At 32.6% G+C, this 26,686-nt stretch overlaps 1 pseudogene; it reads right to left on the bottom strand.

The window, feature by feature from the left end:
- Positions 1-5,728: 5,728 nt before the first annotated feature.
- Positions 5,729-5,807, bottom strand: LOC141572023 (U4 spliceosomal RNA; annotated as a pseudogene).
- Between the last annotated feature and the right edge of the window lie 20,879 nt (positions 5,808-26,686).

Genomic DNA, 26,686 nt, shown 5'->3' with positions numbered 1-26,686 from the left:
CCCTCTGACATCGCATACAACAATTACATTTCCACTGTCTCTATTCCTTATACTGTACTCCACTTCTTGTGACTATATATATATATATATATATATATATATATATATTTATGCATGCATATATATATATATATATACTCACAAGAAATGGAGTATATATATGTATATATATATATATATATATATATATATATATATATATATATATATATAAAACTATAGTTGAAGTTCATTATTATTCAGCTTCAGCTCCAGGTGTACAGTGCAGTGATCAGGCATCTACATCATCCCTAAAGTGGTCTGCCTAATAAGACAAGTGTCCATTGGATATGCTACAAAATCTTTACAACATTTTTTATTATGTTCCCCAAACTGCCTTTCGTATCCCCGTGGCAATCTTGTGGTTACTGACTGCTTTCTAATCCCCTCACCTTCTCCCTCATCCCACCCTGCCTCCCATCTAGCAACCCTCAGTTTTTCCTCTATATCTCTGAGACTGTTTCTGATTAGTTCGTTCACTTATTCTGTTCTTTACATTCCACATATAAGTGAGACCATGTGGTATTTATCTTTCTCTGACTTATTTCACTTAGCATAATGTTCTCTAAGTCCATCCATATCATTGCAAATGGTAAGATTTCTTTCTTCTTTATGGCTGAGTAATACTCCATTGTATAAATGTACCACAATTTCTTAATCTGCTCATCTACCAATGGGCATTTCAGTTGTTTCATGTCTTAGCTATTGTGAATAGTGCTTCAATAAACATAGGGGTGCATAATTTTTTTCGTATTAGTGTTTTGGATTTCTCTGGGTAGATACCTAAGAGGGCCATAAGGTAGTTCCATTTCCAGTTTTTTGAGATACCTCCATACTGACATTCATAGTGGTTGTAACAATCTGCAATTCCACCAACAGTGCACGAAGCATCCCTTTTCTCCACATCCTCGCCAGCACTTGTTGTTTTTGATTTATTTATGACAGCCATTTTTACTGGGGTGAGGTGGTATTTCATTGTGTTTTTTATTTGCATTTTTCTAATGGAGAATCTCTGATTTATAAGCAGTGAGTCAGAAGTACAGATAATAACCTGGACTTGTGACAGGCATCTGAAGTGGAGTGGGGGACATTTGTAATACTAAACCCTTTACCTGTGGAATGTGATGTTATCTCCAGGTAGATGATGTCTGAACTTGGATACCTCGCTGGTATCTGAGAACTGCTTGGTGTTGTGTGGGCGAATCCCTCCCACATTGGAATTGATCCAAGAACACCAAAAAGATACCTCATTACCTTTGTTAGGATCAAAAGTATAGGGTAGTGATATATTAATTTTAATGTAAGGAAATCAAGGTATAGAGTTTACTTCATATATTAAATTATTGATAGATACTGTGTTGGAATTCATGTCACCTGACTGAGAAGAGAACTATTGTAATGGTCTTCTTCCTTATGGAATAATCCTGAACTTGCCAAAGTCTGTGCTCAATCAGTTTATAGCTCAAAAAAATATGTGATATACTTTAACCACAAGTATACCAGTACACACCAACTAAACAGAATCAGTTAGCTTCAAATTAATAGAACATATTTCACATAAGACCAGGAAGTATTTTCATGGAAGTAAAATAAATAAATTAGAAATCAGAGTCATTACGATCTTATTTCTATTCATTTGCCTCCGAGATTAACAGATTGCCCATTGTTGCCTGATAGAGCCAGTTGGCTAGACAGGCATTCATCTCAACAAAACTACCTGCCTTCCCGCTGCTTAGAGGTTTCCTTGAAACTCAAGGCAAACCTGTAATTCCAGTCTCATTTTCTGTAAGAATCCTTCGGAAACGATACCCCCAGTATTGATTTTTGCCTGCCGCTGTATTCATTATACCCTTTTATTCTGAAATACCACTTTTCCATGACAGCTCAAATTTCAGATTATTTGTGATGCCTTACATAAATCCCAAAGAGGAAACAATTTCTTCCTTGTTTGGAATCCCACAGGGTTTTGTTGACAAATATAATTACAATATGATATGTATTTCTCTGTGTTTTATAATTAACCATTTTTTCCCAAAATGTATTTCTTAGTCAATTGATTAATCGAATTATTTATTCATTCCTCCACAAGTATTTGATAAGAACCTACTATAAGCTTGGATTGCTTTAGGCCCTGAGAATAAAAGAGTGAACAAGACGAAATCTCTGCCTTCATGGAGTTTATTAGAATGTAATATTGGCAAATAATAAATAAAACATGTGAATATGTAATATAATTACAAGAGATTAATGGTATGGAAAATATAAAGCAGGTTAAAAGATTTAAGAGTAATGATGAACTATATAACTAGCTTCTGTGGAGAAAAGAAAGGTAAGCTGAGATCTGAGTGCCCAGATAAAAGGGGCAAGTGGTGCCATTATCTGAGGAAGGAGTGATGCAAACAGAAAATAGCAACTGTAAAAACTAGGGGCAGACGTGAACTTGACAAAGTGAAAAACAGCAAGATTTTACCAAAGAGTCTTGAAAGGAGGCAAGTTCAGAGAAGGAAAGCTGATATCACCATGTCTTATCTTCCCTCGTTTTCTTGTATCTCATAATGCATTTAGTACATCGAGTTTCACACAGAGTGATCAATGGTAATACAATATAATGATTTGGGGTTAAACAAAGTTTGGATTTTAATTGAATTTTGTTTTCTTATTTGTTTAATGACTTTGAGCAGATTGCAAACTTGAGGTTTGGTGTTTGTTTGGTCAATGTTTTCACTTTCCTGTTAAAGACCTTATATTAAGATAATCTACTAAGAAAGAAAGAGATAAATTAAAAAGATGAATTCTCATAGAAAAATAATATATATTTAAGATAATTAGTTGAACAGAACTATACTCCCTAAAATAAACATTCTAAAGTACATTAATTCTCAAAAACATCAGACAAAATGATTGACTTATTTTAGCTGATAAAACTCCTTAGAGAACTGTAGGTGGGGTAAGAAATTATTTTCTACCCTTCTCGGTTATTTTGGCTATTCTAATAATTAAATGCACATGAGACAGATTAACAGGAGAATTAACCAAATTTAATTACATATGTACATATATGGAAACACCATATATGAGAGAGTCAGAGATTCCACATATGTGAGAGCTTCAGAGATGGACTTAGAACAAAGGTAAAATAAGGTATACATGACATTTTGAGCCAAACAATGATATAAGGCTCCAGGGGCTTCAGAAGGGAAGAGGGAGATTCCTAGGATGATAAGAAGAGCAGATGTTAAGTAATTAGGAGTTTGCCCTGCCCTATAGATAGACCATAAAAAGTTATTTCTGGTGATAACACTTACTATGGGCAAGGCCCCAGTTTAAATTCTTTAAGGGAGAGGTAAAAGTTTCTCTTGATCTCGTAGGGTTTTGAATGCCTTCAGCTCAAAATAATTCACTGGCCAAAGTGGCACACAGTATTAGAGAGGCCTACTCTGAACCCCTTCAGAACCTAACATCTTTCTTCACTGGAAACCAGCTCCAACAGAGGCTGTCTTTGCTCTGAAGTACAAAGCTCTTGCCCTCTATCAAGAGAAAAAAGTGGGCTTATTCATGTGGATTCTAATTTTTAATTTCAACATAATCTGCATTAAATTCTGAGCTTCACTGTTTCCATTTTCATTCTTAACACAACTGAAAAAGATTAGTTCAAATGATGTAAACTACCAGTTGATGTTTTCTGTTTAGTTTGTCTATGATCAAAAGTATCTTGAGACATATATATACACACACACACACAATTGTCATAGTCATAGTCTTCTAATTTTTAATGGGTGGCAAACATCAAGATCATTAGGGACCATGGCTTTCCCATAATCTGGAAGGCAATACAATTGCTGTCAATCCAGCCAGAATTAGTTCATTGTTCTCTTTGAGGTAGGAGAATCTTCTGATAATATCTTATGTGCTGTACGTACATGATCTCCCACGTATCTTCTTACATATGTGAATAGAAAACAGTGATCATCTTAAATGTGACTAAAGCAATGTCTTCATTTACTTCTCTAATGCAATCTCCACAGCTAGCAGCACATTTAATATGCTTGAGAGGCCTGGGATAGCTTTACCAGAAAACAAAAAAATCAATAAAAAATTTTGCCTTTTAATACATTTACTTTCAATAGACCTGAAAAATTAATATCATCTAATTAATTATTAGATTGGGGATGAATTTCTAATTTCCTATTAACATCCTCTTTGCTTCCCTTCCTTTGTGCTTCTATACCCTGGAAAACATAACTTGTTTCTTCATATCTCGGAGTTTGCATGTTGTCCTTTGGTACCCTATTCTTCCTCCGATTTTTGAGAATTCCTAGTGTCATTATTTTCAGAAAAAAATGTATTATGTCCTCTGTGAAATCTTCCCTCACCTTTCTATGCTCCCATTAGATTTAATCAATATCTGCAATGTTCCTTTATCATTTTATAGACATTTTTTTCTACTACTCCTTGTGCTGTGATATAGTTATTGGTTTGCAGTTTACAACCCTCCATTAGATTGCAAAACACTCAAAGACAGAAACCATGTGTTATTAATTTTCATTAACCCTAGAACTGAACATAGTGGCAGGTACAGAGTAGATATCAAACTATTATTGGATTAATTTCACCTTAAAGAGAACAATATTTCTTTTGGAACTAGACAATTTCTCCTCTGTAAATTGCCTAATCCAAATTATCTATTCTCAAAAAAAAAAAAAAAAAAAAAAAAAAAGTCTTACCTATCTGTAACGTATTGGCTGATAATGTTACCTTTCTTCACCCAGAATTCATTTCTTCTTTTTACCTGTTTACCATCTCCTTATAAATATACTGCTATCCATTGACTCTGAGTACAAAGTCACCCTACATCATGAAAATATTTGTTAGGATGTCAACAACCATCTTCTGTTGGGAATGCCAACAGTACTTAATGTAACTCTTAACTTTGGCAATTATCCCGAATGACATTGTATTATAATTATTTGTGTAGAGTAGATCACTCAAAACTCCTAATAGATTTTAAGCCTCTTGAAGTTAGTAACTGTGTCATACTCTCCTTGTATCATTCGTTGCATCCAGTACACACTTTGCATGTGGAAAAAAATAATATATTGAATGAGTGAATAAGTATATGTAGATAAGAATATATTAGAAATAGATATTTACTACTTTTTTTTATACTTATTTTATAAATTATCTATACATCTGTTGTGACTTTTCTCTAAAGCTGAGAGAGATAGGGAAATTGGAATTAAACAGAAATAGGCAAAATATTTTCTGGAAGCGAAATCCAGCCCATTGCCTGTTTTCTCCTTGCCCGCAAGCCAAGAATGCTTTTTACATTTTTAAAAGGTTGAAAAGTAATCAAAATAAGAATATTTTATGCCACATGAAATTAAAATTTCAGTGTCCAAAAATAAATTTTCATTGGATAACAGCTGCATCCGTTTGTTTAGATAGTGTTTATGGCTGCTTTCATGTTACAACAAAATTGAGTAGTTGCATATATATCGCCCATAAAGCCAAAAATATTTACTATCTGGCCCTTTATAGAAATTGTTTGGTATCTCTCTTCATAAAAGAACAACAGCAAAATAAACACTGATAAAGCAAAATTGAAAATAGTAATATTTGCAATATTCATTCACAACAGACTTTTCTAGTCATTTTTCTAACCTTTCATTCATGCAGTCACGTGTATTACAAGATTATAGTTTTTCAATCAGCAATAATTGAGCCTCAGATAAACCTCGTTGACTACAATACTGCCACTGCCCAAAGCTGCAAGATTGTAGTTTTTAAATTCCATGTATAGCAGTGATGTGTAGACTTCACCTGCAAGGGATTAAAATGTACATGAATGTTAAAATACACTCAAACACAAATGTAGAAAATCAAGGCACTGTAGGAATTAGAGAATCATAGAGCAATTTTTATGGTGGGAATTACTGACTTGGAATGGTGTATAAAACTAGCACATATTTCATAATTTTAATTATCTGATACAGTTAAGTATTAATATTTAAAATACTGAATCTTATTGGGTTTTAATTAAAAAAAATAAAAGTACTAATATGTTCATGCTCCTGAAATTACACAAGCATGTGATGAATTTTGAGTGAGAACATGTCTAATTTATGTTACATTTGATTATTTTAATTAGAGAAGTTACAAAGAATTTACTGTGCTTCTGAAAATCCAAAATACCGATTTGTCTAAGTGTTTAACTTGGATTTCGTTTATTTCTTTGAGGACAGAGTCAGATGAACAAATTTCTATTGGCATTTAACAGAAATCTTACAATAAAATAAATGGAATTTCTCCTTTTAAAACAATATGAAGTTAAAGAAATGCACACATACTAGCTACTTCTTTTCTGTTCTACAACAGGGGGATCTCCCAATAATTTCTTGGCTCAACAGTCTAGCAGACTTTAATTAGAAAACTTTATGAAATGAAAGAAAACTCTTCAGCTATAGGGTTGAGTGGGTAATTGTCCTCTCTTAGAAATTGCATTGCTAACAGACTTTCCATTTCTAGTGATTGACTTTCTAATTTTGGCCAAGTTTAAGATTGCAAATGTCCTTGTTTGCACAGGTAATATGGCAATGAGGGTCTACATCTATTCCACTTTTTGTGTGCAAATTAAATGAAGAGATTTACCTATGTATTCACATTAATTGAAAATTTCTGTTGCATTACAATAGATATCAATTAACGGTAATTATTCCAAAGCTAGCCCACATAATAATGATCAACAATACTACCAAATACATGCCAACATTTAGACCTAGAACATAATTTTAATGCAGGCAAAGTTGTGTATGACACAATGAGTTTTGAATTTTTTTTTCTGTTCTTTTTTAATCATTTGCTTTTATTTTATTAAAAAGTTCCACATTTAAGTGAAATCATGTGGTGTTTGTCTTTGTCTTTTTTTAATTAAAGTTTATTGTGGTGACAATTGTTAGTAAAGTTACATACATTTCAGGTGTACAATTCTGTATTACATCATCTGTATATCACACTGTGTTCACCACCCAGTCAGTGCTCTTTCCATCACCATATATTTGATCCCCTTTACCCTCATCTACCACCCACTCCCCCCTTTGAAGTTTTTATGCTCACATCAGGGTTTTTTGGTTTGTTTAGATCCCAATTGCATTTCTTTATTACCTAATTTATAGTTTCCTGCACCATTTTTTCCCCAAGCTCCACCTCAATTCTGCCTCCATCTCATTTCTTCCTCCAAGTGATTCTCAACCTATTACTTTTCTTATATTATTAATCTCATGATGATCGGAGGCTATTGACTTGGACAGTCTTAAAGTGTATTTGTATAGTTTCATGTTAATTTGATTATCATGCAAGATGTTTTTAATTGACTTGCCTTATTTTATTCTCCCTTGCTCTAAAAATATGAAAGCATTCTTTAGTTCCCAGTTCTTTATGTTGCTAGAGGTTTCCCCCAAGCAGTCCCTGAGTTTATTGAAAAATCACATTATCTTCAACTAATTAGTATGCCAAATATTAATGTATTCAAAATACCATGAACAAGATAAGTATTAAAATGATTATTAAATATACAAAATCCAACAATTTTACTCTTTCAAAACATCTAACCAGTTGCTCCAACACCATTTTTTAAAAATTATCTTCTGTAAATTGATAAAATGCCAATCTTATCATATGGTAAATTCCAAAATTGAATTTATTTCTGTACTTTCCCATTCAGTTCTATTGACCTATCTAGTCCTATTAAAAAAAGAATCTCTTTATTCTATTTTTAATTTTATTTCAATGTCATTGTCCCATTTGATTATTGTTCTTTTCCAGTATATAAATGACCCTTAGGAAAATAAGTTAATTTTTTCAGATAAATTTCTGTTTTTCAAGTTCCATGGTAATCCCTGCTGCTTTGATTGGTATTGTTTTCAATTTTATACAACAATTTAGGGGGACCAAATCATATGATTATCTACATAGGTACTAAAAAAGACATTTGACAAAATTCAATACCCATTTATGTCAAATCATGCACAAAACAGGAATTTATGGGTACTCCCTTAACATAATAAAATATGCTAATTCAGTGCAATTGCTATCATATCACATAGTGGGGAAGTTAACAGAGATTTTCTTGCTAAAGTGAAAGATATCAATATTCTCTGTCCCACTATTTACTATTTAGTTGAAGATCTTAGTCAATGCAATTAAACGAGAGGAAGCAATTATAGATTATATAAATATTGATAAAGTTATAGATTAAAATAATTTAAGAGTCACATTAACTTGTATCAACCATCACACTTTATAGACCTCTGTGGTTACTTGCTTGACAAAGTAAAAAGTTATGAAACAATTAGGGAAATGTGAACATAGGTGATATTTAGAAAGTACTTTAATATTTAAGTATGATAATAGTATTGCAAATCTATTTAGAGAAGATTCAGAAATATTTTCAGATAAAATGATGCAATATCTCAAGTTTCCTGCAAAGTGTCCTGGGGTGGGTGAAGAGAAAGAGAATGTAGATAAAACAAGATTGGCCATGCATTAATTGTCAGAATTGGATAATGGTGCATTAACTATTCTCTAATTTTCCATATGTTTGAAGTCCATAATAAAAACATAAACATGTTCTTTTTTTCCCTCAGCCATTTTTTGCTTACAAAAATATTACTCTCACAGAAAACAATGTTCTACACTATACCTTCCTTATGCACCCTCAGTGGTTTTCTTAAGAGTTTTGTTTTTTTGGAAGTTTCTGTATTTATTGGTTTCATAAAGATCACAGGAAAGAAAAAAGGTTAGAAGAGCATATACTAACAAGTTCTGACAAGTTTGCAGATCAAGGGATCTGGAAGAGAATAATAAATAAGCATCTGCACAAATTTCTAGTTGGAATAGATCTTGTGACTCAAGGTTTAATGTTGATGTGTTTTTCTACCTTTTTCACAGTTGGTCACTGCTCATAAGTTGAATTCTGAGAACACTATGGTATGAAATCTGGAAGTAGAGACTCTTAAACATCTTTACTTTGTATAACCCACATATCAGCAATTCTGTCTTTTATGTCTGGTAAGACTGGGCCCAAACCCCAATTTCATGGTTCAAGAGAATACAGAGTTCTGCTCACAATTTTCCTAGATTTATACAATTTTCTTGGTTTTACTCCCTCACTTTCTACAGCTATATGAAATTTCCTTGATTTCACTAATATTATTCTGTTTGGGAAGTTAGCCCCATTGCTAGATTGCATAAAAATATGCTCTCAGTAAATCAACTCTCTTAGTAAATTTTATGAAGGTTTTGAAATCATGAAAATCAAATTAAAGAGCGAAGTAATCTTCTGTCACACTACTAACTTAACACTCCTTTCCACCCCACCCTTCATAATTGTGTCCTCCCCCCAGAGATACTGGTATTTTTTTTTTTTCCTATCAGCAAAATATTGTTTACCACATTCAGGCGCTGGGGACTTACATTCTATCCAAGAAGCCTTGCAATAATTACTTAACCTGATTACTCTACCTTATTGTATGTAGAAGAATCATTCTTGATCAGTTTGACCCAATGTGGTAGGGTCAATATTAGGAAATATTCTGCTAATGCAAAGTAGAAATGTAGGAACAGACTGGCCCTGGCATAACCAAATGTGTAAATTCATACAGATAATGGGATTGGAGGCAGCATTTAGTTAACCCCTCATCATTCATATGAGAGCAACACGACTTACAGAAAAAAACAGTCTTGCTTAAGGACACAGAGTTGGTGACAAAGCCAAAACTACATAGAACACAGGTCTCGGAATTTATGATCCAAAATGCTTTCTACCGTGTTGCCTCTAATACCAAAAGATAACTTTCTCTCCTCATGAAAATGCCATTTAAAAAAAAAAAAAGTAGAATGTTTCCCCCTCAGGTACAGAGATAAACTTTCCTTGAAGTCTGAATTGAATAGCTATTGAGAAACATGGCAAAGTCCAGTTTTGATTCTAGAGATTATAGCTCCTATTCTTTTCAGACTAGATAGATAATTGGATCGGTAAAGCCCATGGATAGTGAAATTTGACAGATAGCAGAAGAAAAGATTTAAAAGATGTAATTGAAACTGCAGGTTTTTTGGAGATGAAGTGAAAAGATATATATATATATATATATATGAAACCTGCTCTGTCATTATATATATACACACACACACACATATATATATGTATATATATATATATATAGAGAGAGAGAGAGAGAGAGATCTATATCTATATATCTATATATATAGTGACACAGCAGTTTCTTAATTCAGGGTTATTATGTATATGTGAAGATTTATCTAAGATAACAAATGAAAGGAAAATTATGATAAAAGTGACAGTATTTTAACCATATTGTCAATTACTATACATAAATATGTACAATCCATAAGTTGAAAAGTAATGTTATTTTAAAACATATGGAACAATTAGAATGAAAAAAAAATTACCTATTGTTTATTTTTAAAACGGGGGACACAGGTAGTTTTCAGTAAGCGAATGTGTATAATATCTTTACGTCAGGTGTTCTTAAATTGTGATACACATCAAAAATACCAGGGAAGGCTTTTAAAACACATATGCCTGACTCCCACTCTAGATCTACTGCCTCAAAATATCTATGAGGTGAAGTCCAGTATGTGCATTTGAAAATATTCCCCAGGTGAACCTGATGCACAAGTCTTGTTGAGATGTGATCCCTAAATGTGATGTTGATGACAAACTCTGTTGATCTACTGAATAGAGAAAAGATTTCAGGCAACATTCACTCATTGTCAATCACTTGATCGCTGCTGGTGCTTAGACAGCAACCTCTCCAGGTGGCGAGTGATACAGAGCACATGCTTATTCAGATAGCCAGAGGATTTTTCTGTTGAATGATTTTTTTCTTCATATTCTTTATTTCAGATAATCTGGTTACTCCTTTGTGTTCATTCAGAGAAATCTGATCACTCTAAAGAAATTTAAATAGAAAGTATTGATTAGAGATGCTCAGAAAAATACTGACATAATGAGGAAATCAAGTAAAATAACCAAAAAGTCTAACATTAAATAAATATGATCTAGAAAAACAAAAGAAAGCTTATAGGAACTAACTGAAAAGCAATTAATGATTTAACTTCATAATATTTCCTTTATCATCGTTACCTATCAAAATGCTAATTACTGTTTTAAAGTGGTCAAATGAGTAAATAAATTATAATACAATTAAGTTTTGCATCCCTTTGGATTTTCCTAATCTAAATGGGAAAACTATGAAGTATGAGTTTTTAAATTTTTTTATTACGTAAAATTACAAAAATAAAAAAAATAAAAAATAGTACTCTTCCCTGTTTCCATTACCCGGATTCAACAATGATCAATATCCTGCCATTCTTGCATTACTTATAATTACCCTCCCTTCCACTGGATTATTATATGTTTATGTTACAGTTTTAGGTAAGATTTTGATATATTGTATTATAAGCTTGGAGGTTTCCAAAATGATCCTCAATCTCAATAATTTCCTAAGAGTCTCAAAATTCACTGAGTGATTATACTTGCAGTTATTGTTTATTACAGGGAAACTATACATTAAAATCAACAAGAGAAGAATCTGGGAGGAGTCTGAATTTAGTACTTCCATTGTTCTCACTGTGGGACAATACAGAGTGTTAGCAGTCTGGGAAGCTCACCTGAGCTTCCTTGTCTAGAGATTTTATTTGGCTTCATTATGTAGGCGTGATTGATTGCATGATTGTCCACAGGGTTGATCTCAGTCTCCAGCCTATGCTCAGAGGTCTGGTGATCATTTGTCCTGAGGGGCCCACCATGAGTCACCCTGTTAGCAGAACTATCAGGTGTGGTGTAAGGGGCCAATGATGAATAAGAAAACATTTCTAATACTTGGAAAATTCCAAGAATTTAGAGGTGATATCCCAGGAGCAAGGGACAAAAGTTAGACCTCTCTCTGGGAAAGGTCAAATTTTTCACCACACAACTGTAATGTATACATCTTAGCTATTCAATTTTGAAAAACAATTAAACACATGGGCAACTCACACATCTATCATAATAAATAAAATTTATGTTTCTCCTATAAATTCCCCTGATTTCTTTCTCATTCAACCCCATCACCATTTTGGCTAACAGTTTTGATTTTTATTCACCACACTAAATTAGTTTTGTAGAACTACCTATAAATGCAATCAGCATAATACATTTCTAGGAATGGAGGCCTGATTAAGTTGGGCAATTTCCTCTGTAGAAGAAAAGTATAAAACTGGCCAACTTTGTCAAAACAACCATTTCAGAGCATGAACAGCACACAATGGCAGTAAAAATCTGAAAGGAGTGTATTCATTTAAAACTGATCCAATATTAGGTAAGAATCACTGTGAGTGTCTGGCCTTCTTGCCTTTCATTCTGCTCTAACTCAGGATGCAAAACCAGTTTTATCAGAGTCATGGTATCAGAGTGGGTTTGAGGCTGTCTGTGGAAACCAACAACTTTACAGTATTAGCTGGTTCACTTGGTTCTAGGTGAGGGGTAAAATTTGCAGTTTCAATGGCTAAAAGTGGTGGATTAAAAAACACACAGTGGAAAAAAGCACAAAAAATAGGAAAACCAGTTTATAGGCACAAGATTTTGGTCTCAGTTTAGGCAAATGGAACACCAGGGAGAAATTTAACAGAGAGGTCCTGGATTTGAGAGAGAGAAAAGAGCTGACATAATAAACTCTCTACTAAATCCTGGCTGACTGCTAAACAAATATGCAAAGAGGAGGTCCTAAAGTGCCAAGAAAAAGTGAAAGCCAACTGCTACTTTGGAACTTGCAGCATCTTTGATGCTGAAGAATTACACAACCCACCATGCAACTCACACAGAGCAAAGAGTGAAAGTCTTATAGGCGCTATATGTCTGATCCCAGCCTCTTACCCTATGTTGAAATTATTGGCCAACCAGTAAACTAAACTACACAGAAAACACCCTTTGGAGATATGAATAAACAAATACAAGCATATAAACATACATATGTACACACATATATATGTACATATATATGAATGATTGTATATGGCAAAGGTGATAGTTCTACAGTTAGGTGCTGGTAAATCAATTAAAATAACATCGTTTGGAAGAATAGCATAAAATTCAGAGACACTGCTATGTCTCATTTACAATGTGTAGTTTTCAATCCAAATGTGTAGTTTTCAATCCAAAATTAACATACAAAGAAATAGGAAAATATGACTAAAAAGCTTTCAGTAGAAACGGACTCTGACCGGGCTCCTATGCTATGTTGATTTTAGCTCACAAAAGCATCAAAGGAGCTATTATAAATATATTCAAAGAATTAAACAATATGATAACAATAAGACACAAATAAGAAATAACCATAAGAAATGGAAACTATAATAAGAACGAACTGGAAATTATAGAGCTGAAAAGTGTAATAATTTTAATTAAAAATTTACTACCTACATAAAACAAGCAGTTGCACACATGCCCCAAAGTCAGTGAGACATGGATGGGTGGTTGGATGGATGAAATATAAGGTTCTATTGTTTCTAAAAAGTGAATTACCATTTTTCTTGAGGCAACATTCTTTGTGGGAAAACCTTGGTTAATTCCCGTGCTGACTTTTATAACATATTTAGCACCTCTGTGCCAGTTTCCTTGTCTCTTCAAAAAATAAACCAGTACTAGCATTAAACTATCTTGTAATTTATTTGGTAAGAATAATAAATTGATCCATGCAAAATCTTTTGTTAGTATAATAAAGTACATTAATATTAAGTGCTGTGATTAATACTTCTGATTTTGATGAGAAGGTGTATAAAATAGCTAGTAGAAATTTACCACTGTCTAGAAAAAGCCTATAGACAAAACTCTCTCATGACTCATCTTAGTTCAGCAGTGAAAAAAGATTGCCCTTTATAACCATTATCTAACAACGTCTTTAGAGTACAATATTTCAAATGCTAAAATATTTTAATTTTCTATTCTCTCTTTTTCAGGATTCCATAGTCAAATGTAGATAAGATAATTTTTAGACATGGGGTAATATCAACAATACCACATCACTTGATCAAAATCAGTGTCTTGAATTTTCTAACTTTCCCAACCCTCCCCAATTCTTTTTTTTTTTATTAAAGTTTATTGGAGTGACAATGGTTGTTGGTAAAGTTACATAGGTTTCAAGAGTACAATTCTGTAATATATCATCTATATATTACATTGTTCACCACCCAGAGTTCTCCCTCTGTCAACATATATTTGATCCCATTCACTCTTATCTACCACCCCATACCACCCTTACACTCTGATATCTACTAACCTATTTTCTACGTCTATGAATTTTTGTTTCTTTGTTTGTCTGTCTTGATCCTTTCTTGCTTTCAATTTTATATCCCCCATATCAGTGAAATCATATGGTGGTTCTTAATTTTTTCTGTCTGACTTATTTTACTTAGCAGAATAATCACAGATCCCTCCATATTGCTGCAAATGACACTATTTCATCTTTTATTACAGCATAATAGTATTCCATTGTGTATATATACCACATCTTTTTTATCCAAACGAAGGACACTTGGTTGTTTCCATGTCTTGGCCACCGTAAATAAACCTGCAATGAATATTGAAGCCCATGTATCTTCATGGATACATTTGTTCGGATTTTTGGGTATATACCCAGGAAAGGGATTGCTGGGTCTATGGTATTTCTATTCTTATTTTTTTGAGAAACCTCCACACTGCCTTCAAACTGAAAAGTCTTCTGCATAGCAAAGAAACCATCGGTAAAATAAAGAGGCAACCAACTGAATGGGAGAAGATTTTTGCAAACAACACCTCCAATAGCAGACTGATATCCAAAATATATAAGGAACTCATACAACTCAACAACAAAAAACCAAACAATCCAATTAAAAAATGGGCAGAAGACCTGAATAGATATTCCTCCAAAGAGGACATACAGATGGACAATAGATATATGAAAATATGCTCAACATCACTAATATTAGAGAAATGCAAATAAAAACCACAATGAGATATCACCTCACACCAGTCAGAATGGCTATCATCAACAAGACAAATAGTAACAAGTTCTGGAGAGTCTGTGGAGACAAAGGAACCCGCACACACTGTTGTTGGGAATGCAGATTGCTGAAGCTGCTATAGAAGGCAGGTTGGAGGTTCCTCAATTATTTTCATTCATATACATCAAAGTGCATAGGATTTCTGACAATTAGTTTCAGGAACCTGCCACTATGCACTTACATTGACAGCACTGTACAAACAGCTCAGTAAGGTTTCATAACCTTGGTATATCAGTGTCTCACAGCTGTGTTCTTGTGGACATGTGGTGGTATCTTGCTGAGTGGCGTTCATTATTGTTGTGGCGTGTTTCTGTGTGCCATTGTAAGAATGTTTGAGCTTGAGTTAGAGCAACAAACAAACATTGAATTTCTTGTCAAACTTGGCAAGAGTGGAAGTGAAATCAGGGACATGTGAGTCCTAGTTTATGGGGATAATGCCATGAAGAAAATGGCAGTATACAAATGGATTAAACGTTTTTCTGAGGGGAGAGAACACATGACTGATGAAGAGAGGTCACAGGGGCTAGTAATGAGCAGAACTGATGAAAACATTGCAAAAATTCATTGAATTGCATGTGCAAATCATCGGCTGACTGTGAGAAGCATAGCAAACCAAGTAAACATCAATAGAGAAACAGGATACTCTTAACTGAAAATCTTGGCATAAGAAAGGTGTGTGCAAAAATGGTCACGAAGGAGCTCACCCATGAACAAAAGCAAAGGAGAGTTAAAATTTGCCAAGACTTTTTGGAGAGGCAGACGATGTTTTGGGGCATGTTATTACTGGTGATGAAACATGGGTGTACCAATACAACCCTAAACAAAGTGTCAAAGTACACAATGAAAGTCAGCCCATTCTCCACAACCAAAAAATTTCCATCAGTCCAAATCAAGAGTCAAAACAATGTTGCTAACCTTTTTTGATATTAGGATTATTCATTATGAATTTGTACCAACCGGACAAAGAGTTAACCAAGTTTACTATTTGGAGGTATTGAAAAGGCTGCATATAAAAGTTACACAAAAAATGACCTGAAATTTTCGCCAACAATTCATGGTCTTTGCATCACAACTATGCACCAGCTCACACTGCACTGTCTGCAAGGGAGTTTTTAGCCAGTAAACAAATAACCGTATTGGAAGACCCTCCATACTCACCTGATCTGGCCCCCATTTCTTTCTTTCTTTACCTGAAGATAAAGGAAATACTGAAAGGAAGACATTTTGATGACATTCAGGACATCAAGTATAATATGTGACTGCTTTGATTGCCATTCCAGAAAAAGAGTTCCAAAATTGCTTTGAAGGGTGTACTAGGCACTGGTGTTGGTGCATAGCTTCCCAAGGGGAGTACTTTGAAGGTGTCTGTAGTGCTATTCAGCAATGAGGTATGTAGCACTTTTTGTAGGATGAGTTTGTAAACATAATTGTCAGATCTCATACAAAGGAATATTACTCAGTCATTAGAAAAGATGACACACTGACATTTGTGACAACATGGATGGATCTTCAGATTATCATGCTAAGGAAAATAAGTCAGACAGAAAAAGACAATAACCATATGATTTCACTCATGTGTGAGATATAAAACTGAAAGCAACAAATGAACAAGGCAAACAATCAAGCAAAAACTCATAGACACAGACAACAGTTTAGTGGTTACCAGAGGGTAAGGTCAAATATATGGTGATGGAAGGAGATTTGACTTTGGGTGGTGAACACACAATATAATATATGATGGTGTATTATAGAATTGTACACTTGAAACCTATATAATTTTATTAACAAATGTCACCTCAATACATTTAAATTAAAAAAGAAATAATAAAATTTAAACTTTTACTTTGATTTGATTTTATCTTCTAGTTAGCTTTGTAATCCCAAGATACATATTTAACTTTAATGCAACTTTTTTTTGTAAAATAAAAATGTATATACTTTATAGTTATTGTGAATGTTAGAAAAATATATATAAAATGCCTGAAGTGCCTATCAGTAAGCACTCCAAAAATGATGGTTATTGTTGTTATTAGTAAGTTGTACTGCTACTATTATTATGATATGCTTCTTATGAAAATCATGGGTTCATGTTCAGGAAACCGCTCCTAAGCATTAAATCAAAATTTACATTTTTTTCACTCATAAGTCTTCTATCCATTTTTTTTAAAGTATGATGCTTCTAGTATGTTTTGTTTTGCTCTGCACTAAAATTTCAACAATTCATATTCCATGTAGTTCATTTTACTCTTAGCTATTGTTCTCAGATGTCATAATTAATCTCAGGGCCTGAGCTTTCATAATATCCCTACCTTCATATTTTTCAGACCATCAAATATTGATCTGTTCTAGATCATCAGATATAGTTCATCTGAGTTAGGTTTTATCTTAGAAATATGTCACTAATAACAGATTATCTTGGATTTATATGAATCTGAATCAATGATATGACTATATTTTCCATTTCTCTTGTTTCTCTATCTTGATTGCATAAGCAGACAAAAATTCATGCATATCACTTGTGCGTGGGGAATTTGCTAGTTTCAGCATCATGAGACTACTGGGATTCTCAGGTTTGAAGTCTTATTACACATGCTCTTAATTTCAAAAATATTTGGTTTTTACAGTTTGAAGATATATGCATTTCTCATATTTAGAAATTCATTATTTGGGGAGATTTTCTTCTTAATTAAAAAAAATAAATTGTGAATGTTCGCTTTTTAAAGAGCAATTTTAGACTGATAGAAATAATTGCCACATTTTGAAAAGAGTCTCAATCAATAATAAACTAGTCTAAACAATGAAATTTATATGAAGTGCTACATAATTGGTCTTTTGAACAAGTTATAGACAGATGTCTACTAAGAAAAACGTGCCTAGCTTTTCAGAGAACTACAACTAGTTTCAAGGAGAAACAGCTAACAGATTTAGTTTTGAAAAAATAGCAGGTATTTTCATGGTAAAAAAAGGAAAGATTATTAAAAAGCAGAAGGAACAGTGGGGGTAAAACAAAGCAATTTTGAAATGTGTGACGCATTTATCAAATAAATAAATTTCTAGTGAGTTAGAGTATTATGTGCTTAATTAAAATAACTGAAATTGAGCCACTTGTTGTTTATTAAGTAGATGAATGAATTTTTAAAAAACAGAAGGTGGTAGGGAAAAAGAAAAGAAGGGGGGAAGAAAGGAAGGAAGGAAAGAAGGAAGGAAGGGAAGACAAAAGAAAGGGTCTTGCAAGGGAAAAAAATATGTTCATTCATCTTGAAGATAAGGAAGAAAGTACTTAAAGATACCACAATAGATAAGCCTACAAGTGACAGGAAATGTAGAAAAAAAATATTTTTTTCCATGAGGACCAGAAACTATAGCCAATTTGTAAACTCACACAAGCAATTAGTCACAGAATCTAGATGAGTCTGTCTCCCTTTATCATACTAATGAAAGGGGTTGCAGTTCAATTTCTAGTAGTAAGGTGACATTTAATAGGATGCAGTTTATGACAGGAAGATGGGAGAGACTCTTTCAGTCAGAAAGGTGTCATACAGTATGTAAAGAAAAATGCCATATAGTATTGAGTGCAGTGCGTGTGTGTGTCATTGTGTAGAGATAAATTGCTTGCCCAGTGCAAATAAGTTGAGCCATTAAGACAGGGCAACAGATAATTAAAAACAAAAACAAAAACACATACACAAAAAACAAATCCTAAGTATTGGTGAAGAAGTCTTTGGGACCAATCCTTAGGTACCCAGATATGAGAGTCTCTGACTCTCTCATGTATCTAGCATTCCCATATATACATATGTAAATAAATTTGGTTATTTTCTCTTAATAATCTTTCTTATTTAGAATTAATTATTGGAATAGCTGAAAGAACTTTAAAGGATAGAAGGAAGTTTGTGCCTCACCCATACTGGGACAGGAAGGGAAAGATTTCCAGTCTGTGACTTAAGTCACTAACCAAAAGAGGCAGATGTGGCTGGTGTACAAATGGAAATATCATATCTGTGGTCTTCAAATTTCTAGGCTCTTTGCTGTTATAGATTAGGGAATTTACAAACGAAAAACATCTATACTAAATTTATTAGATTTCCAGTCTTTTAAGATGTGTTTCAGTTTAATTAGTCACACATTAAAAAAAAAACAAAAAAAAAACTCATTGAAATTTTCTACCTTTTCTTCTTATTTTTGTTTTCATTAATAATAGGTCATTAAAATAAATCAGTAATCATTTGACAGTAAATAATATTTTTACAAAAAGCAAATTTTGAGGATGTACATGAAAGGGAGCAAAATATTGCACCCCAAAATATATCTCTTTTGCCTAAGGAATTATCTTGAGGTAATTATTTTTAAGAAACTGCAGACACAGGTGAAGCTCTGAAAAATTGAGTAGAAGTTACCCTTTTGTAAGAGATGTTTACATTTATAAGAGAAGTTTCCATTTGTAAGGGTGTCTTCCTAACTATACCAGGAAGAGGAGGATGGCTAAGTCTCCAGAAAATTTTATTAATAGACACAATGACTTACATCTGCATAGCAACCACACACTGGTTATTTATTATTGTGCTTTTCCTAGGTAGTAACCTCTTATAACTGGTCTTCCTCCCTCACCCCTTCCCAACATCTTTCTTTTGTCTTCTGGGTTTTTTTGTTTTGTTTTGTTTTGTTTTGTTTTTTTTGTTTTGTTTTACGTTTCTGTTTTTGTCTCCCCCCTTCCCCCATTTAATCTGTCCTTTATTATAAAGGGCATCTCAGCCAAGAACCTAGAAGGGTAGAGGATAAATGATTTTTCCTCCCCTATGTACATGTATGACAGAACTTCTGTTGTTAATCACGACAGCAAGTATTTAGAGTTTCTTTTTATTAATTTCATTTATTAAATTGCTTAGTTGTAAACTCTTTTGCCAGTTGTTAAAAATGTGAATAATTATACACTTCATGTTCAGACAGGGAAAATAAGCTCAAATCTCACCATGTCACTATATTTATAACTGCTTGTTAAATGAGAAAATAAAAACAATGTGGACAAATTACTGCAGTTTTATTTCTCCTTGCAAGCTTATATTTTCACTACCAAAAACAATGAATATTTAGTAAAATAGAATAGAAAATACAGAAATATGTTCTAATTCTATTTCTAGGGGAAAAGTTTCAAATATCCTGAAATGTATATTGTTAATAATTATCTAGTGTTTTGTTTCATTTAAAATTTTGAAGTTGAACTTTTTTAAGTTTGAAAACATTTTTATAAAATATTTTATAAATAGCTTAACAAGCTAAGAAATGAATGAGCATTTAAACCACTTTGATTTATTTGAGCTACCTATATATTTTTCTCTTCCTTTCTACGGGAGTCTAAATTTTTATTTTGATGTTTTTTTGTATTAAGTAATTACTTATGCCAAATGATTTTTAAATCTGCTTATATAAGATACAGTTATATATAACAATAAGTCAAAATTACACATTCTGACATGGTCTGATTAAAAATGAGATCTTAATATTTTGTAATGAGAAAGAACGAAGCAGAACTTTGATTTACTAAAAATTCTATTGAAGCAAATATACTATGGTTCTGTCCAAAATAATCTCTTGATGTTTTCTAAAATATCCAATTTTCCATGGGAACAAAGAGAAGAAAATGGACATGTGCTCGTACTACCAAACCTCTTCTTACTAGCAATCAAAGTAGTGTTATTTCTGACACCAGATATCCTGCTATATACCTTACAATGGTCCAGCCATTATTTCTTTGAGTTTTCCTATAACGAATACTCAAGACCCTTTACCTCACAGGAGATAAGCAACCATTCATCAAATATTTTCATGAATAAGATATATACGTATTTATACATGTAAATATGTATTTACATACATAAATATGTGTACTCATTTTCAAAATGAATTACATCTCACTATATTTTAATTTTGAAATGATCCCCAGTAACAGTGTTTGAGTTTTGTTTTTTTCTAAAGGGCTGTGGATAACAAAATCTTTTTTTATGTTCAGGTTAATTAACATTTCATTTAAATCAAATTAGTAGTTATCACCGCTTATAGATTCCAAATAAGTAATACATTTACTTAAACAGAAATTTACTTATTTGAAATTTGGAAATTAATTAATCTGATTTTAAAATTTCACTATTCTTTTGTATTTTAAGTTGATTTTGGCTAATGGTAGTATTATGTAAAATGACATTTGACAAGGAAAGGCATATAATTAAATAAATATTCTTTGCTGTCATCCATTTTCAGGACTTGTTTAATTTGAAAAGCTAGAGGATTGAATGGCACTTTCCCCCTTCATTTAATTTCCTTTGTGATATTGTTACACATCCAGCTTCAGGATCCAAACAACATGAAGAAAGTGTGTGTGTGTGTGTGTGTGTGTGTGTGTGTGTGTGTTGTGGAAGAAGGAGGAAGAGAAGAGAAGAAAGGAAGGAAAAAGATGCAGAAAGGAAAAGATATAAATACATGAAATAGAGAAACAAAACACAGAAACAGCAAGAAACAGAGACAGAACTGTGAACCTACTCAGATAAGTAGCTGCAATAAACCCCAAATAAAGGAAGTTCAAAGTTCATATTGGTTGTTTGCTATATATACTAGTTTAGTTTTGAAAAATGTTGATTAGAAACACATATTTTGTTTTGGAATATTTGATATAAAATATTTTGTATAAAAATAGTTAAATACCTGAAGAAGACAAAAGTTAAAGCTACTCTTGTTTTGTGATGTTAGGATTCTTTTCAGAACTTACAAAACTGAATGCAAATAATTGGGCATCATTTCAAAAGAAGGAAGGACATCAAATTATCTGATCTCTCACTCATGCTTTCCTAACTCTTCATTGCTGTTTAAATGCAACTTGCATAAGATCATCCAGACTGACGTCTACATTAATTTCTGCATCTTGACTCAGAACCACACTTGTCCATATCCTAAAACTTAAAAGAGGCCAATCATCTGGCCACAATATTTGTTGCTCTTTAAATAATAATAATAATAAAAGATTAAGGCAGAAATTAAGTAAGGATAAACGTGTAATATCCCACTGTTCTCCTTGCATAGTATTAGACTGGAAAGCCTGGACTTGCAATTTATTAGTGGCATAAAATAAAGGAAGCCGACTAAGCCATACTCGAAAATAGCACAATAAAAGCACTCCATGAATCTTTAAAATGGAATTGCCTATATATTTTGAATCTATAGTTAAGATCATATTTTGGAGTTAATTTGACGAAGAGTTTGCAAGAATCAGAATTAACACTTCTAAGAAATTTGAATGATTTTAGGGACAAACATTTTTATCTTTTGCTTCGATTTGACTTTTTAAATGAATAAATGAGAAAATATTACTGGATGAAAGCCAGTGAGAGAAGAATTTAAGAAGTATGGATTTAAAATATTTTTATGTAAGTACTTGAAAACTCACATGTAAAATATTATTCCTTGGCTTGTTTTATTCATGATCTACATTTTAGCTTGCTCTTAACTCCATTCCCCCTTATGTTTTAAAACCTAGGGTGGAATTTCTAACACCTACAAGTATATATTTTTACATTCCCTCATCTTTATCACATCTCAAGCTTGGGTTTGCACACCAATATTCCATTCTACGGTAGATTCTTAGGAAAACAGTTTTCAATAAGAATGTAAGATAATTAATTACTTAGCTTATGGATGTCCTTGTGGAACTGTTTTCTAACATATTTTCCTTTCACCAACATACCGACTGTCTGAGAAAAATTATTCTCCTCTATTCCACTATGCATTTCTGTGCTTTTGGTACTTCTTACATTTTGTTACAATAATTGATTTTCTCATCTATCTTTCTCCACACATTTATAAGTTCATTGAAAGAAGCTATTGTTACTTATTCATCTGGGAAGAGTCAGCACATAGTATTTTGTGTGGTATTGTACTAATTATTCAATCCATATTTGAAATAATGAATGAGTGAGTAAATGACATGAGTATAAAGGGAGAAAATAATGGAAAGCCACATTTCTCAAATAAAGTTTTTAGGAAGAGAATATTTAAGCACTTCTTGTGTCTATAATTTTTGCAGAGACAAAAATCAACTAATTTACGGTTCACTCTTACCACATAAGATTTGTAATGCCTTCACAAAATCTCTTGAAATATGCTGTATATCATGGCTTAGTATAATGGAAAGTTTCCAATAATTGGATCAGTTAGAAAAATGGTGAATAAGTAGATTCCCCTACCAATAGTTCTTGTTAGGATAAATGCATTGCTATATGTTTTGTTGTTTCAGTCTTTTCAGGTTTCTTTCTCATCATCATACACAATATGGGACCTGCTTAATCAATGACATATTTTTAAGGTTCATGTCAATGGAGAAGCATAAGAAAATCAGTTTGTAAGTTTATAATTCATGACTCAGTCTTCCACATTATTCTTGTTTACAGCTATTTCTTTATGATGTTAACTAATTGGTACTATCATAGAGCCTGTAACAATTATCTTTGGTTTCTGCCTGTTGATTCCAATAAAATAGAAGTTGAACAGAACGAAGTTTCACTATTTGGTTGTCAAAACACAGCATAATGTTATCAAGTAAGCTGAAGTTAATTATGCATTATTTTAAATCAAACACTTATAGTGGCTAGAAGTTAGCTCATAGACATAGCCATGAGTATCATTTGATATTAAAGCACTAAATCATCAGGTAAATTTCTGTTAAAAAAGGAAACAGGCCAAAATGGAGTAAGTTAGGTAAGTCATATCAGCAAACCAACACTTAATAACTAACCTAATATCAGTTCCAGCCTCTCCCAGTAGTGGAATTCTAAACCAACCAGGCTGCATTTCCTGATTAACAATATGGAGATAATCTACCTGAGAAGATCTCTGCCTTCCTCTAAGTGAATGTGTCCTTGTTGAAACAATCCACTCTTTTTTTTTAATTTTATTAAATCTATTGGGGTGACATTAATTAATAAAAATATACAGGTTACAAGTATACAATTCTATAATACATCATCTGTACATTGCATTGAGTGTTCACCGTCCAAAGTCAAATCTCTGTCATTATACATTTGAACCCCTTTACCCTTTTCTACCTCTTTTTCACCCCTCTTTTCCTCTAGTAACCACCATACTGTTGTCGGTATCTATGAGTTTTTTATTTGTTTGTTTATCTTGTTTGTTCATTTGTTGCTTTCAGTTTTATATCCTACATATGAGTGAAAATATATGGTTCTTGTATTTTTCAATCTGACCAATTTCACTTGCATGATATTCTCAAGATCTAGCCACGTTGTCGCAAATGGCAGTATTTTATCTTTTCTTGAGGTTGAGTAGTATTTCATTTTATATATATGTACTACATCTTCTTTATCCAATAATCTATTGAAAGACACTTTAGTTGTCCACGTTTTGGCCACCGTGAATAATGTTGCAATGATTATAGGGGTGCATATATTGTACAAATAAATATTTTCAAAGTTTGGAGGTAGATGCCCAGAAGCTAGGTTGCTGGTAACTCTATGCATAATTTTTTTGGACCCTCCATAATGCTTTCTATAATGGCTGTATATATCAATTTACACCAGAAGGGTGTTAGGGTTCCTTTTTCTCTACAACCTCTCCAACATTTGTTATTATTTGTGTTGTTGATAATAGCCATTCTAACAGGTTTGAACTGGTATCTCATTGGCTGGTATATCATTGTGGTTTTGATTTGCATTTCCCTAATAGCTTGTGAAGTTAAACATCTTCTTTTATATCTGTGGATGATTTGTATGTCTTCTTGGGAGATGTGTTTATTAGGTCCTCGGACCATTTTTAATTGGATTATTTGGGGAGGTTGTTGTTATTGATTTGTATGAGTTCTTTATATATTTTGGATATTAACCCCAATTGGAAGTGTTTTTTGCAAGTATCTTCTCCCATTTGGTTGGTTGACTTTTTGTTTTGTTGATTGTTTCTTTTGCTGTGCAGACAGTTTTTAGTTTGTTATAGTCCTGTTAATTTATTTTATTTTCACTTCTTTTGCCTTTGAGGTAAAATTAATAAAATCCTTTCTAAGACAAGGTCCATAAGTTTAGTACCTATGTTTTCTTCTATGCAGTTTATTGTTTCAGGTCTTATATTAGGTGTTTGATCCATTTTGAGTTAATTTTGGTGTATAGTGACAGACAGTAGTCTAGTTTTATTTTTTGCATGTGTCTTTCAAATTTTTCTTCACCACTTATTAAAGAAGCTTTCTTTTCAAGAACTGGAAAATCTAACTAGGTCGATCTACAGTAAGGAAATAAAACAATCATGAAAAATCTCCCAAGAAATAAGAGTCCAGGACCAGATGACTTTACTAGTGAATTATACCAGACATTCAAATATGATTTAATACCTGTCGTCCTCAAGCTCTTCCAAAAAAATGAAGAAGAGACAATATTGCCTAACTCATTTTATGAGGTCAACATTACCCTGATACCAAAAACTGGCAAGGAAAACACTAAAAAGAAAACTACAGACAAACATCTTTGATAAATACTGACAAAATACTAGCAAATCAAATGCAGTACATTAAAAAGATTGTATGTCACGACCAAGTGGGGTTCATTCCAGGAGCACAAGGATGGTTCAACTTATGCAAATTGATCACTTTGATACATCACAATGACAAAATAAAGGATAAAAATCATACAATCATATCAATAGATGCAGAAAAAGCATTTGGCAAGAGATAGCGTCCATTTATGATTAAAACACTCAATAAAATGGGTACAGATGGAAAGTACTTCAACATAATAAAAGCCACATATGACAAAGCCTCAGCTAATCTCTTATTTAATGGTAAAAAACTGAAAGCTTTTCCTCTAAGATCAAAAACAAGACAAGGATGTCTACTTTCACCACTGTTATTCAACACAGTACTGGAAGTCTTGGAGCAGTCAGGCAAGAGAAAGAAATCAAGGGCATCCAAATTGGGGAAGAAAAAAAAAGTCAATTTTTGTGGATTACATGATTCTTTATATAGAAAACCCTGAACACTTCAGCAAAACAAACAAACAAACAAACAAACAAAAAAACAACTATTAGAAACAATAAGCAGAAACAATCCACTCTTTTAACTTCTTAGTCACACCCTCTTTCTGCCAATAAGAATTATCCATTGTGTGCAACTCAATCAATTCACGACTCCCTTAACAAAGCCAGTCTTCAAATTTACACAGTTGAATTTTGTTCTTTAGCATTGCTAACGCTGTTTTGCTTGAATAGTTTTAGGGGAGCACAGGAAATATAAGAACAGTTGTGAGATGTTCAAACAAAGCAACTTTTGAACTCATCACACATTGAAATTTTCTTATTTACACATTAAGAAATCATAGTAAAAAATCATGAATCAGTGTTGAAATTAGTCTAATAGTTCATCTAAATCTTTGAGGGAATAACCAATAGTAGTTAGTTTACTGATTTTACATTTGCTGTAATGATAACACTGTAAAAAATATATTTAATTTCTCATTTGTATATATCTTCGAAAAGATCTTTACATACTAAAATCAATTATCATATA

Source organism: Rhinolophus sinicus, linkage group LG05 (genome assembly GCF_036562045.2).
Source record: "Rhinolophus sinicus isolate RSC01 linkage group LG05, ASM3656204v1, whole genome shotgun sequence".
Taxonomy (NCBI): Eukaryota; Metazoa; Chordata; class Mammalia; order Chiroptera; family Rhinolophidae; genus Rhinolophus; species Rhinolophus sinicus.
This window is presented reverse-complemented; position numbering and strand designations above follow the sequence as displayed.